The sequence below is a fragment of the Anser anser genome (genome assembly GCF_964211835.1).
Source record: "Anser anser genome assembly, chromosome: 4".
NCBI lineage: Eukaryota > Metazoa > Chordata > Aves > Anseriformes > Anatidae > Anser > Anser anser.
In genome coordinates this window covers 67,869,238-67,883,029 of record NC_139724.1, presented here as the reverse complement: position 1 = coordinate 67,883,029, position 13,792 = coordinate 67,869,238, and the positions used below count along the sequence as shown (strand labels likewise).

General features: G+C 38.8%; 1 long non-coding RNA gene across 1 annotated transcript; it reads left to right on the top strand.

The window, feature by feature from the left end:
- Positions 1–3,252: 3,252 nt before the first annotated feature.
- On the top strand, positions 3,253–13,413 carry LOC310899458. The gene is made up of 3 exons (XR_014584291.1): positions 3,253–3,904; positions 8,442–9,133; positions 10,419–13,413. It is a non-coding gene; the product is annotated as an uncharacterized lncRNA (long non-coding RNA).
- Positions 13,414–13,792: the final 379 nt, after the last annotated feature.

The following is a 13,792-nucleotide window of genomic DNA, read 5'->3' as shown; positions in this document are numbered from 1 at the left end:
AGAACTGCATACTGCAAAAAATCCTTCTCTGTCAACCTCAGTCAGGGTATAAGCAAATTAAAACCAGCAAACTAGATGGAGCATTGGTCTGATCCAGCATGTTAGTATTTATTCATTGTAAGGAATATGTGATAACTTTTTTGATGATTATTTCTTTTGCTCTGTTTACTCATTATAGACTTTAGTCCATGAGGCACTATTTGACTTGGAGAGTGATACCTTTGTGAAATCCATGTTTTATCCAGAAGTTGAAGAAAATCTTATAGAAAGAGACAATTATAAAGATATAGGGTGAAGGAGTAACAAATTCTTAGGTGAGATTCTTCAAAGCTTAACCACTCTCCTGATTAAAAATGCATACATTATTTCTCATTTAAATGTATTTAGCTTCAGCAAGATCTGGCTGTCAGATACTGTTACACTTTTTCTTCTAAAATAGAAAGACTTATTGTATCAGAAATCATTTTCTCTCTGGGTAATTCTAGGTTGTGGTCATATTAACCTTCCCTTTGCTAAACTCAGTTTCTTGTAGCTCTCACTACAAGGCAGATGTGACTTGCTCCTCCAACAGTGGTACAAAGCTATCCTGGAATACTTACAAACAGTTTTACAAATGACAAGGTATTTGATTTTTTTTTTTCTTTTAGAGGTTTTCTTTTCCTCCTGACACCAGACACATGTCCAATTTCTGTATATTGGTTGCCCAGGCAACCTCAGTTGCCTATGGCCTGGGTGCAGTGGTAGGTTTTCAGTTTACCACCACAGGAGAGGCTGATATGAAAGATGGAGGAACTGGTAATGAGCTGAAGCAGATTAGGAAAGCCCAATTAGGTGACTGACTGACTGCAGTAATGGGAGTTTTATTTAAAGGTTAACAGTGCGAATAAATTCATTTATGCAGATCATTTTAAAAAATAAAATAAAATCCTATGACTTGCAGGAAATTGGATTGGACTTGATGATTTTAGTGGTCTTTTCCAGCCTAAATGTTTCTATGATTCTAAATAGAAGGGGAGATTCTACATCAGTGCATTTCTAAACTGAAGTGCAGTAGGCAAATGCAATAAAAAGATATGAGTGACATTTGCTAAGCATGTTACTTAAACTGAAGCTGATATAGCTCATGCTTCATTATGTATGCATGTCTTTGCATTTTGAAAGCAGAGCAGAAACTACACACACCCCACCCTCCCGTCCCCCACCCCCTGGCAAAATAAGAGCATTTAAGATGTCCTGAAAGTGCATTACATTGAGACTTGGCTTTTAAATGGAAAATCATTAACTATCTTTACCAAAACCACTTCAGGTAAATAGCACGGATTGATTTGCTATTCAGAACTTCTGAACTTCTGTTTCTCTTAAATGCTCAGCAGAGGTCTTGTTCTACAGCTGCAGACATTCGCTTGCTTGTGAAAAAGAAACCAGTCAGGACCAGACACTTGCTCCAAGAAAGGGAAAGTTTTAACATTTCAAACACCCTAAAAGGATCTTCTCAACCTAAAACTCACTTCTAATGAGTACTTCAATGCTTCTTAAGCAGAAAGCTTTCTTTTGGTCCAACAAAATGTTGAATTGCATGCAAACAGCCCATAGATGAGACTCAGCCTTGGATCCAGTGGGGATTCAATCCGTTTGAACCAGACTGTCTCTGTCTTCAGGGCAGTGGCAGTCTCTGTGAGCTTCTAGGTGTTGCAGTCTGTTGGTGCATAGGATGAACGTAGTCTTTGAATTATAAGTTTCAAAAGCATGTAAGCTTTTGAAAGCTTTTGACATTTTGTACCTACTGCTCATTGATGTGAGCACAGTACTTCAAAGAACTCTTGGCTTATTGATCATCTTTGTTTGGTAGCACAACACATTACTTCTAATATGTCAATCTAGAAAAACAATAAATCTCAAAAAAAGTTAAGTTAAAGTCACTTAAAAATCTTTCAAAATACAATGCAAGAGAAAACAATCACATTCTTGAAAGAAAGGTCATTATTTATATAATGTTAAAAGAATGTTACCATCACTCAAAATAAAGCTGATAGAAAGGGAATCCAACTGTGTATGTGCTGCACCACTGCTGACTCTGATACCACTTGAACCCACGCAGTCCTCCTACTGAAAGCTTGGTTTTCTCCATACAAAATAATGAAGGCTATTTCCAGTTTTCTCGAAAGACTCAGCTTTTGACAGTATGAGCTCAGAGACCCAGGAAGTTTTGAGGGATAAAACATGAGGAAGACTCCAGGTAAGGTTCTGGAAAATGAGAGCCTTCATACAGCTGGGTATTTATTTAGAGCTGAATCTCTAAAATGGCAGACAAGCAATGCTCTGTAATTATTCACTGGTTTCAGGAAATGTTACTGTATGGCTACAGCTACCGCTGCCAAATCATACTGTGCTAAGGACTCGTGTTGCAATGAATGCCACAGACCATACTGATAGAGGCACAGGCCTCTTCTGATAGAGGGAATTTTCAAGTGGAAAGGAAGGAGATGGAGACTGACACAGGGCAAGTAAAAACTGCAGATGTTAAAAATAAGCCATGGAAGATTGTTATAGATATTGTTGTAGTATTGCCAGCCTTAAATGTACATTAACTAGGAGAAATTGAGATGAAAAATAACCTTCCTCCTAAGCAACGTTATACCACCAAAATAACGAGGAAAAAAATGAAGACAAAACAGCAGTGGGAGCAAAATGCAGCAAAAGGGAGCTTTCAGTGAATAGTCTCATTCCAGACAGCCCAGGCTTAGAGCACAGAGAGTTTCAGGCTGCCTTCAAGGAGAGGGAGAAGGTGCTGTGGTGCCTGAGGCTGGCTGAGGGACTGCTCCTGACAGACCCCTCCTCTGCACTCCCAATTTCCCTTGGAGCGTCCCTGTATGTCCTCCACAGCCTCAGTGCTCAGCAAACCTCCCAGTGTGACTTGCCTCCAAAGAACAGAAATGAGGGACACCAAGGATATCCTCAAAGGTTAACCTCTGCCTGGAAGGACAGTTCAGGCTCTGGTTGCAGCTAAAAGCCTGAACATCTCTTCACCAGGTACCCGAGCTGAAAGTGCTCCAAATTGCTCCCCCTCTATGGGTAATTGTTCGTTCTTTTCAAGACCATTGTAGTGGGTTTACGTGGCAAGGTTTTGGTAGCAGGGGGCCATAGGGGTGGCTTCTGTGAGAAGGATCTAGAAGCTGCCCCATGTTTGGTAAGGGCCCCGCTGCTGACCAGATCTGAGCCAATAAGTGATGTTGTTTTGTACCTCTGTGAGAGCATATTTAAGACAGGGAAAAAAAAACGCTGCGCCACACAGCAGCTGGGAGAGTGAGAGGAGTGACGAACAGCCTTGCAGGTGCCAAGGTCAGTGAAGAAGGAGGGGGAGAGGTGCTCCAGGCATCAGAGCAGAAGTCCCCTGCGGCCTGTTGTGGTGAGGATGATGGTGAAGCAGGCAGACCCCCTGCAGCCCATGGAGTACCACGGTGGAGCAGGGTTCCACGCTGCAGCCCGTGGAGGAGACCACGGTGGAGCAGGTGGACCTGCACCGACGGAGACTGCGGCCTGTGGAAGACCCCTGCTGGAGCAGATTCCGGGCCGGACCTGTAGCCCCTGGAGAGGAGACCACGCAGCAGCAGGTGACCTGGCAGGAGCTGCTGCCCGTGGGGGATCCAGGTTGGAGCAGTTCGCTCCTGAGGGATGGACCCCGTGGTACGGACCCACATCTGGAGAGGTTCTTGAAGAGCTGCTGCCTGTGGGCAGCCCACGCCGGATCAGTTCAGCAAGGACTGCATCCCGTGGGAGGGTCCCCACAGCACAGGGGACAAGAGTGACCGAGAAGGAGCGGCGGAGAAGAAGCGCTATAGACTGACCATAACCCCTGTTCCCCTGCACTGCTCTGGGGGAGGAGGTGGAAGAGAGTGGATGGGGGGTAAGGTGCTTTTGGTTTCTTTCCTTTGTTTCTTGCTTCTCTAGCTTGTTCGTAATTAGCAATAAATCTTACTATCTCCCTATGCTGAGTCTGTTTTGCCCGTCACATTAATTACTGCGCGATCTCTTCAGCCTTATCTCAACCCTTGAGCCCTTTTCATAGTATTTTCTCCCCCTTCCTCTTTCAGGAGGGGGAGTGAGAGAGCAGTTGTGGTGGAGCTCGGCCGCCCACCCGAGTAAAACCACCACAACCATGAAGGCAGATGTTTCTGTCCAAAGAACCCTGCACGCACAGCTATGCAGCCACTCCAGGATTATTGCCACTGCGTTTTTATTTGATAGGAAATCTGGAAGAAATGTGATGGGGTGTCTTCTGTGAACTTTTTCCCAGGGACAAATCTCCTGTAATAATGCCGTTTAGGAGAACAAAGAGGACTTCTTAAAGATTGATCTTTCACTGCTGGTTTCTTTTGGTTAAAATGTCTTTGTGATAAAATTGCTTTTATTGGAGTTCTCAGAAGGCAGTTTCACAGTTTCACACTGTCCTGAATTCCATGAGGAAATGAAAGACACAGCTTCTGGAAATTAGTTAGTTCTAATTAAAAAAAAAAAAAAAAAAACTAAAATGATGTTAAAAATGGTCATTAATATGTGAGTGGTAGAGTTTATTATATGGATCCCTGTTTTAGGATCAGCAGCTCAAACATTTTGAACATAATTAAAGTTAACTGAATCATTTATGCCGCCTTGGTATAGCTGCTTAGAGTAATAAATAACTCTACAAGTCACAAGTTTAAAGCAAGTTAATGAATTAATTTAAACTAATGAAAAAATATTATTCTTAGTTTTCACCAATAAATTTTCTGTCCAAAATTTGAAGGCTGCAGGGAGGGTATGCTTATTCCACATTTCTTTTTCACTGTCTTGCTTGTAGCAGGGAAATTTAAAAGGCTTATCAGAGAGGGGTGATGGGAAAAAAAAAGAGAGAAAGAGAGAAAGAGAAAAAGAAAGAAAGAGAAAGAAAGAAAGAAGAAAGAAGGAAAGAAAGAAAGAAAAAGAAAGAAAAAAGAAAGAAAGAGGGAAAGGGGAAGGCAAGGCAAGGCAGGGCAAGGCAAGGCAAGGCAAGGCAAGGAAAGTCAGACATAAAATATAAATTGAAACATAATTGAAACAGTATTTTGATTTTAACTTTAATTTTCAGTGAAAAAATTATAAAAGATTTACACACATTTCTATAGCATTTTTAAAGTTTTGAACAGCTTTAATCTTTTCTTCTAGTTAGCAAATGTTAATATCATGTATTGGATTTCATATTTACTCTTAATTAACTCTCAGTTGCTAATTGTCCCTTTCATACTTTTCACCAGGTATCACTTATTCACTGATAACAGTTTTCCAAGACTTGAGAATGTTGATTAGATTATTAATCAATTGGCTGATTAAAAATGAATTCTAAAATATTTCCTTTAAAAATTCTTTAGCTAGACTGTGAAGTTACTCAGATCATAATCAAGGAGTGCGTTTTCCAAAACCAGTATATCAGGGTGGTTTCCAAGCTTTGCTGATCTGCAGTTCCTCTAAACTTTCCAATATCGATTAACAGTATCCATCTGTGTTTATTTGGTAGCTAAACATTTTCCAACAACATTTGAACTATTTTTTCCTTTCATTGAAAAAAATTTAGGGATTGGAATAGGCTGCCCAGGGAAGTGGTTCAGTCACCATCTCTGGAGGTCTTTAAAAGACGTTTAGATATAGAGCTTAGTGATATGGTTTAGTGGAGGACTTGTTAGTGTTAGGTCAGAGGTTGGACTTGGTGATCTTGGAGGTCTCTTCCAACCTAGATGATTCTGTGATTCTGTGAAATCTATTTAAGAATTTGAGGTGGCAGAGAAAGAATATTTAAGTTTTCTGTAAGACTAAGCATTTTTTAAAAGCAAAAAAGGTTTGGGTCATACTTGCCTACACATGAATTTTGATGAATGGTGACATAGTACATTGCCTAACCTGCTGGGTTTAGTAGGAAAATAATCCTGACTACTGTTCAATACCATATTTACAAATATTGTAATTTGGTCCACTGTGAGAACAGCCTACTAGAAAGTCTAGAGGTAAAGAGAGTCATTCACATGAAAGGAGACAGGCAAATTGGTTTGTTCAGTCTCAAAACATAAAAGGTGAAAATAGGATGCAATCATCGTATAAATATAGACAGGATAAGAGCACTCTCTATTGAAGGATAATACTGGCACAGGAATAAACACATAAATAGATACTATAAATAGATCTTGAGTGTATTTAGGCCAGAAAAAAAAAAAAAAACAAAAAACAAAAAACCATGAAATTTCCTAAGAGCAAAAGCATGGAAGGTCTAGTCTAAATGGTGCAAAAGGAGCAAGACTTGAGCTAAATTTAAGATATAATAAGAGCAGTATAATCTCTGATATGTTGGAAATATGTATTCATAGCACAATATATGTACAATTGCCTAACAGGCGTTATATGGTATGGCTGGGAAAATGGGGTCAGTGATCAGATTCCCCTTTCCTGGTTGTGTTCCAATTTCAGTCCAAAAATCAGCTTCAGAAATACCTTAAAAATCCTTGTAACTTAGGTCTGTTTATAAGAATTGTCCAGACCTGGAAAAAAACAAACACAAACAAACAAACAAAAAAACATTGTTTCATATAAAAATTGTGTGAATCCACAATACCTTCCTTATCATATTTCTCTTGTGACTCTGTTGAACCTCATTTTTGCTGTTTTCAGAAGAGAGGGGGCTCTCCGCAAATTGACAAACATGGGTTTTCCATGTAGGTCTTCCATGTTTTTCCCAAGCTTCGTCTAGCTGGAAAACAAGGGAAAGCTCCCACAGCCTCCAAACAGCTGGAGGTCTGCTGGGCATCCTCAGGGAACAGCCTCTGTGCCCAAACATGAGATTTATCTATTGACACTGTGTCGAATACCCAGAAGGAAATATTTGTGCAAGGCCAGTTAGAAAATTAAACCTTAAACCTCTGTAACCACTCAGATAGGGGAAGAGAGAACGAGTAGTGTGGTGGGGAAGTCATTGGAAAACAAAAGAATATACAAGCAAGACTTCTGTTTACTTTTATTTGGTGCTGCTTTAAAGTTGGTGAGTTTTAAAGTATTAGAAACAGACCCAGTGGGTGACACATAGCAGATGATGGGGTCAAGCTTCAAGACAGAGTTATCGCACGGCTATCAGGAGCACACGGTAAATATTTATGTGTGTTTCAGTCTAGAAACTCTGGCATTTCCAGGTGAAAAAATACAGAGAACATATTCTTATCAAAGTGCTTCAGTAATAACCTTTCCTCGTCACCATTGTGCTCATAATTTTAATTTTTATCTTTCATGAATTTTTATATTACTTTTAATGTTTTATCCTGCGGTTTGCAAAGGAAAATTGACAGCTATACAATTACAAACCATCGAAAGCAGCTCTGAATTTTCATCTTAAAAGAGAAAAAGGACATCTAGAAACACCTCAAGATATGTTCCTGTGGGGATGTTATTTAAAGACCCAAATTATTATCCTCTAATTCTCTCTTCTCAAGATAGAACATCTCCTATACAGAGTTAAAACTTAACAGATACTTCTGTGATAACTCTTGATTAGGATTAACAAAAATAGTGAAAGACTATGTTAATCCAAATTCTTTCCTCTCCCATTTTTAATAATATACTTTATTTTCATTAAACATTCTTTTTTTTTTTTCCCTTCCGGCAGACGAAACAGTAATACATTCCACAAAGTGTGTAGGTGTGTTGCCAGGGACAACAGTTTCAGCCATAAATTACTTTTGAACCGCAAACCCTTTTATTGCTCTTTATTGAAGGCCATCTGTATGTTATGTTAATTTGAGGCTTTCAACTAACCCTTCTGAACATAGCAATTTGGTGTGTTAGCAGACATCCATATTACAGCTGTTCTTAAAGTGATGACATTAACTTACAGGCTGCAAACAGGTATGCCACAGTGCAGCAGCAAACAAGTTAAGGTTTAACCCAAATTCATAAAGCAGAGGGAATTATTCTTGAAATGTAACTAAAAGGGAATGAAAGCCACCTGATTAAAATAATTAAAAAAGGTAATGATTTCACTGTATCGATTAAATGTATACCAGAGAAATAAAACAGTATTTTAGCCAAGATTGCCTAATTTCAAAATTACAATTTCATAGCAGTGGCCTAGACTCAATCCTTCATCAAAATCAATTTGAGCATTACCTCTTCCTGCTGAAGCTTGTGGAGCTCTAATGATTCATATTTGCTGAAATGTGGACTGATATTCTACAAAAAAAAAATGTCCAACAGTATGAAAATTTCAGTCAATTAAAAAGAAAACTTTTCAAACTACAATGTTATTTTGCTTAAGTATGTGCTTCACCCCTCAACATTAATTGAGGGTAAAAATGAGTCAGGTTTGCAGCTGAAAGAATGTAATTGCCAGTTTTATGAAACTGCTCAGACTTTTGCCTGGCTGCTACTTTTTGTTTTGCTTTTCTTTATAGATGTACTCTGGGTCCAGCTGGATCTGATTATAAACTTCTAGGTACATAAACCACTTGGCTTTTCCTCCCTATATGTTACCAAAGACGCTGTTGAATCTGAATCAGTTATAAACATTACAATATCAGTTGGTAAGTTGCAGTCTTGAACACTACCTTCTTTAAAAGGTCCATACGGACTGAAATAGCATTCTAAAATGTTATTTTTTAAGAAAATAATAAAGTTAAATATCTGAGAGCAACCCTATAAATATAGCAATATTCAATGTTCATAGAAAAATATCTCTTCAAAACGAAAACGTCAAAGATGGTAACAGAGAGGAGATGGCAAAGAGCACAAACTCTGTAACTGCCACCAAGTTTTATGTTTTATAAGAACAGCCCATGGCCAATTTGGAGCTTGGGTGTCCCAGTTCTCTTAAACACCTGTGAAAATTCAGAGCATAATCGACACCGATGCATAAGTGCATGCCTCACTTGCTGTCTGGATTAGAGCACTGGCTTAGATATATGCCATGTATGGTCTGTTATAACAAGAATTTCAACCCATCTCCCTCATGACTTTATTTAGGTCTCTAGTTGCTGGCTGCAGAATTGGTTCCTCTGTCTCTCCACCTTCTTGAAAGAGAAGTCAGGGAATCCCATTGCTCAGCTACCTATATCCTACCCTCCCAATGGGTAACAAAGTGCAACAGGTAATAAAAGTCAATAAAAGATAGGCCAATTCCTCAGGCTCAGTAGATAAGGTAATATCACAACATTACATGAAGTTTTCTACTACCAGCAATAAGAGAAGTTGGACATTTAGGTTGCCTGCAGTGTGTGTGCATCCAAATGTCTGTGGACGTCAGTTTGTGTGTTAAAATGTGATTGAGAATGTAAGGGAGAGAAACGACAGTGTCTGAAAGGATTTGAATGATAAAATACGTGTATTGCAATAGAGATGAACAATGCAGAACATGCCTCTGTTGCATAGCACAATTAGTGGGGAAACACTATTAGAAATATCATTTGGAAATTATGTTTGGAATAATATTTTGGGTATCATTTGGAAAGTGCTTAGAAGGAATGAAGGATATGGCAAAAGCTATGCAAAGTTACTTTGTGTTTCTCATGTATCTTGGATAATCTCTTAGATGAAATATAATTAAAGCAAAAGAGCCTCGTATAACTTGTCTTGTGGGTATTGTCCAGAGAGATTACAGCTTTCATAGAGAAATCCTGTATTTGAAATTAGTTTTCAAATGATCTGCTTGAAAAGAAATTTCAAAATATTAAGAAAGAAAAATATTAGAATTTAACTTGGTAGAAATTAAATCTGATGGATTTGAGAGATTTCTCTAAATCAGACCATTGAAAACAAACACCTGCTTAACTCCATTTCATAAAGCAAAACTCCCTAAATAAACGACTCTGCAAATTTAGCTGGGTAGATTGATACTATCTAAAAGGAAACGAATCATTGATGGCACAATGATAACAGATGAAAGGAAAAGCAGAGGTGACTTTTAAGAAAAAAATTTTGAGGACAAGAGTATTAGTCTGTCAAATAGTCTCCCAAAGGAAGCAAAAGAATATTCATCACTTGGCAGAGTAAAAATTAGACTGCCCAATGCAATAAATGGTCTGAATGTGAAAGATAACACTTCTTCATTGACAGCAGGTACAGCAGAGAAGCTCTCTTGAGGCTTTGATGCTGTAGCTCTTATGCTTCACTTGCCAATTTTGTTTAGGAAACCAATTGCATTCAACATCCAACGTGCATCTTGCATGTCCACATCATTTATACTAAAATGATGTATATTTTTAATCTGTGAGAGACTATATTATCTTTTGTCCAAGTCCTGTATCTCTGTAGTGTTCACCACAGTAAAAATATAAGCATTCTTAAGGTAAATTGGATCTATATCACATGAGCTTTTTTATATTTCTGTGTAAAAATAAATAAATAAATCATAAATATCTTATTCTTTTTTTCAGACATACCCAGTTTTTGAAGAACAGTGAGAATTTAGGAATAAATATATTGTTGGATTGATGACTGAACAACAGAAAAAAGTTGCTGGTTGTTTTTTTTTTTTTTAATTGGCCTGAAATAAGACAATGTTTTTTTTCAACAAAATAACTATAAATTCTTTGCCATTCAACTAAACCAGAATGTTTTCTTCTCATTTGTTTGGTGTTTATTCTTCTTTTAAGTTACTTTCAGGAAATGTAAAAACAAGTCATTTGAAAGTGCATGGACTTATTCAAAAGGTTCAGTATTTTTTTCCTACAACCTACCTCTGCTTAATCATAGCAATGTCAATTTTAACTAAGCCCATTTTCCTCTTTATTATTCTACTTTTACAATGTAGGGCAAATATAACCAGATTTTCCCTCAGAAGAGAAAGCAGTTCACAGACTCCCACAGAAGACTTTTCCAATTTTTTCATCCTGGCCCAATGTCAGGCTTCACCCCATGAGTCAGAAGTTCTTCAGAAACTGCATTGTCTGGCAGTTGCCTGAATAAAGAGAGAGTAAAAAATCGTCAGGCCTTCAGAAGCAGAACCAACAATAACAGGAACAAAATTCACTTCTTGAGCCCTCTGCCAAGAGAGTCATCATACTCCCTAGAGCTGCTATCCACCATTTCAGGGACTTGTAGCTACAGCTGAATTTAAACATTTTACATGGCACAAGCTTTGTACATCTAAAAGTTGCTCCTCATTTTGGCCTGTTGAGGGCCTACTTGGCAGACTCCCACAGGGTATGGTCCTGGAGGTAAGAGGGGTACAGAAGGTTTGGTTTATGCTGCTGTCCAAAGGGACCTCAATGGGCTAGGGAAATAGGCCAACAGGAACCTCATGAAATTTAATAGATATGCAAAATGCTCTATCTGGGAGAAGTAACTCCACGCATCAGTGAAGCTGGAAAGCAGCTCTGCAGAAAAGGACCTGGCTGGGCTGGTGGACATCAAGATGGCAGTGAACCAGCAATGCACCCTCACCCTTCTGGCCTCAGCCATTCTGTAATTCTGTTTTCTTTGACACATTTTTAAGTACTCATGAAACATCCTCACGTCACATTTTCCTCAGTCTTACTGAGAATTTATCAAGTGCCAATTTATCAGTGTCAGCCGGCTGAGGCAAGAACAGCCTGTAACCATCTGAAGGGATGTTTGCCCACCCTCTTTCACCTGTTTTTGACTGGGATGGTCTCATGAGAATATGTGAAGCTTCCACACTGGTTACTCTGTAATGCAGATTCTAAGCACCACGAGCATACAAATCAGACATTTGTAAGTACAATAAGCCTGGCAGAGAAGTTATAATGTTATGGACTGATCAAAAGATGTCTTTCATTGTGCAGCTGAGAATATTGCAATTCAAAAGAAATTAAAGTCTTCAAAGTCGCGGTTGTGCAGCCTAACAGATGGGCTTCTTCAAAGATTCATTATTAGTCTAACAGAAACTATAAATACCAGAGTGTGAACTGAACAACCAAAATACACACCTGCTGGTTTAAATCCATCAGAAATATGGTCAGCTCTCTGAAACAAAAAAAAAAAAAACAACAAAAAAAGAAAACAGCAACAACAACAACACCCCTCCCTGATGGCTAAAGAAAGCAATATTAAATACCTTGTCTTGATAGCTGAAATGCAACAATAGTTTTTATTATATAAATGATTAGGGCAAATGTGATGTAATTCAGTTTCATACAATTTTTAGAAAAAAAATACCAATGTAAATAATCCATTTTTATACAGAGGTTGTCATTCTGCGTAACAAGGAATCGTTAAGACCTAGAATTATCTTGAAGGAGAACTGCTCTTCACCCTCCCTTCCCTGCACAACCCACGTCTCTACTTCTGGTGCACAGATTATTTCTACATTGAGACCCACTAGACAATGGCTGTTTGTTTAAAGACTGAAAATGCAAAGCAGCAAAGGGAAATGTACAGAAAATGGTATGCAACAACTTGCTAACTGTAGATATACCAAGGGTAGCCAGATGCCAGCTGAAAGGAAACCTGAATACCACAGGCTTCTTCAAAACTACCTCCTATGGTTGGCCACAGAAAAAACCCTGTTGACAGCCATGCTGCTGTAGTTGCACATCTGTCAGTACCCTCACCACCTAAATTAGCGCTAGCTGCAGCATTCCCATGTGTTGAAATTTCACCATCAATTATGGTAGCAACATAACCCTCAAAATGGGAAAACTTATACTTCAGAGGACAAAGAGTGAAAGCTGGGGAACTGCTATGCAGAGTATTTATATTGGACCTTTCTTTGCATGGGCACAGAGATTTTTGACAAAGAACAGGCTCAGTGCTGATGGATGGGACCATAATTTCTGCCAGAGCAGACTGCTCCCAAAGCAAGGGACAGTGACATTGACTCCCCGCTGGTGTCTGTTGTTCATCCTGCCAGAGAACATAATTTTGGTAGGCACCACTGCTGAATGAGAAGGACAATTTTGAGGAATTACTTCACATCCCTTGCACAGTCTTGAGTCCCTTCCACAGAAGATGTTTCTCTTTTTGTTTGGTTGCCCATGTATGGGTACACACTGCCAACTTGGGCAGCAAGTACAAAGAGCTTCTTTCACTTTTGCTCAGCCCTCACCCCAGATGTCTTTTCAACTGCTGTACTACATTGCTTCCTTTGATAAAATTATTGGGTACAGTGATTTGATGTGTTTCATCTCTTGGTAGTGTGTTGGGTCTTACACTTAAACCTTTTAGCAGAGGTCTGGTTTGTTTCACTTTTATTTTCCCTTATTACCTTTCTCTTCATCTACTGCTGCTCTTCCTTTCCTAAGGCCATTGACTATAGTCAATGCTTAAGTCCCTTTCTAAACTTCTGGGGAGTTTGCCTAGAAAATGATGGCTTTCCCTGCCCACCATGGATCATCTCTTTTACTCTTAAAAAAACACCAAACAACTCCAACATTAAGGGTTTTTGTTTGTTTGTTTGTTTGTTTACCTCCTTGGAGATATATGTTATGCTCCTCACTGGCTGCAAAAGACCATGCAGGCGACCCAGCCACACAGGATGAGTAGCATCTTGGCTTTGGCTGTCAATTGACAGAAGTAACTCTTGTGTCTTGGAGGTGTTGTAAGGATTGCTGCTTTGAAGTTTTTACACATTGAATTTCTAAGGTAATATAAATACAATCGATAAAAATTGCATTTATTAATATTGGTAAAATTACATTAAAATGCAGTAGAACCTCACTGAGTTTTGAAAATTCAGAGCTTTATATTTGTTTTTATAGTCTGATTTCATAATTTTCCCTAAACCCTGAGGTGTGGGACCCCATCTGCCATAGGATTGTTGTGACTTTGACCTCCCACGGTATGACTG